We start from the raw sequence: 2,438 nt of genomic DNA on the forward strand, positions 1-2,438 counted from the left end.
TTATGAAGTGTTCAGAAGATAGGTGACGAGCTCTCATAGAGCAGAGGGCTCGTGGGGAGCTAGGGCTGGCTCAGATTTCACAGGGCTTTGAATGTCACCTTCACTAGGAGGAACCTCATTCTTTTTTTTCAACGTTTATTTATTTTTGGGACAGAGAGAGACAGAGCATGAACGGGGGAGGGGCAGAGAGAGAGGGAGACACAGAATCGGAAACAGGCTCCAGGCTCCGAGCCATCAGCCCAGAGCCTGATGCGGGGCTCGAACTCACGGACCGCGAGATCGTGACCTGGCTGAAGTCAGACGCTTAACCGACTGCGCCACCCAGGCGCCCCGGAACCTCATTCTTAAAGTCAGGGAAAGCCCCTGAGACTCTTTGAACAAGTTAGGACCAGGACAAGAATATTATAGAAAAAATTAATCTGGTTTTAGTGTACATAGTAGGCACTCAAACATTTGTTGTATGCGTGGACTCTGGCAAGACACCTTGAACAAGTCCTTTTGGTGGATAGAGTAGGAGGTATCGGGGCTAGAAGTGGAAAGCTCTTGCAGTGGCACAGTAAGATGTCAAGATGCCTGCTCTGTGCTCCACACTGGGCTAGACCAATGTTTCTTTTCTCAGCCTTTTAAAACTATCAGGCCACCCCCCCAAAATTAGATTTCTCCCTAAGGAGTAAGATTTCGTCAGATAGGGCTGAGTTTGGAAGACCATAAACCATCATAATATATAAGTTCTTTTGCATCTCAAGAACCAATTTTGCCTCATCGTGCACAATTTCACCCCCACTGAATTGAGGGTGCACACACCAAATGCCGTGGGAGACAGGAGACAACATGGTATGCTGGAGGGAACACACATCTGGGACTTAGCATCTGGGCTTTGATTTCTTCTTGAACTCTTCATCTGTAGAGGTTGGATTCCCTCCATCTCTGAAATTCTGATTCTAGACTGGGCCCTGCCTTCAGGGAATTTACAACCCAATTAGGGCAGTGAGACTGACATTAAAGAGTAGAATCAAAGCCAAAGTGTATTAAGAGCTGATTCTTCTAAAAGGAACTCGTGAAACACAATACTTTTAAAATTTAAACTGGTTTTGCCAGATATCCCCTCTACCCCCAAAGCATGAGCATCTGGGTCTTTATTACAGTAAGCAGTAAAAGGATAAATTCAATGCCAGCCACTGAAAGAGATTTTTTTTCTGATGGGAAGTTATTCTGAAATATGAAGGCACATGTTTTCCAAGTGATTCTACTGCAGCTACTGCAGGAATCAAGAGCCTGGCACCCAACTGGTAGAAACCAGCAATGAGCCATCCGTGCTTGCTTACCCACCCTCCATCTGAGGTGTTCTGTGCTGGTAGAGTTTTGCTTCCCCTACCATACATTAGCATGAGTTCTCATGCTCTCAATGACCTAGCATCTACTTACTTCCTAACCTTTCCATCTTGCTGCTTGCACAGTGCTATTGTTTGTTTAATCCTCTGGCCACTGCCTACCTAAAGCTATAAGCTGTGAGGGCAAAGACCAGGGCCATCTTGGTCACCCTTTGTTTAGTGATTGAAATCGACCAAATGTAGAATTGGTTTCTTGGCATAAATGTCTTCTGACGTTGATGTTCAGCTTACATTTCTTCTTTTTCCTCCCTTCTCCCTCTGACTGCCATCACTCAAAACATAGTTCAGTTACCTCTTCCAGGAAGCCTCCCTGATGATCCAAAGGTGTTGTGGTTATTGTACTTTCCTCTAGGACACACACTTGGCACATTAATTGGCCTTTCATGTCCCCAACTAGATGGAAAGTCTTCGAATAAAGGACTACATGTGATATTGATGTACCTTAGCCCCAGTACAGCACCTCAGAAATAGTAGCTGAGGTAGGGAAGATGCTAACAGCTATAGATTTCAAGATCGGATGAAAATTGGCTTATAAAATAAGGAAGTATATTAGATCACCTTTGGAAATTCACCTGAAGGACAGGCTTCAGGACTGCTTTTTCCAGAAGCTCCTTAAGGTTGAAGACCCAGATTCCTTCCTTCCCTCTCTGCTATGTCATCCCGTGTTGGCATTACCCCAAGGCCAGATTCCCCAGTGGGTTGGACTGGCTGTCAACAGCCCTAGGTGTTCTATGCTTCCTCCTCATTTAAGTCAAATAGGTGGATGAGAAAGCCTGACTGCTGTGGCTCTCAGGAGAGAATGCTTTCTCAAGGCCCCCAATAAAACTTGTCTCTGTCTCATTGGCCCAAATGCAACCTCAGCCATTTCTTGAACTAATCACCAAGCAAAGGAAATGTGGTATCTTGTGGACTCACCAGGCCTATGCTGTACTCTGAAACACGTTTCTTCCAACTCTTTTTCTGGCTTTGTTTTTTGGGTATATTTTTAACGTTTACATTTAATAAATTAATATCTTCAACCAAAGTAACACCCCAAATGCAAAATGA

Source organism: Felis catus, chromosome B4, assembly GCF_018350175.1.
Source record: "Felis catus isolate Fca126 chromosome B4, F.catus_Fca126_mat1.0, whole genome shotgun sequence".
Lineage (NCBI taxonomy): Eukaryota > Metazoa > Chordata > Mammalia > Carnivora > Felidae > Felis > Felis catus.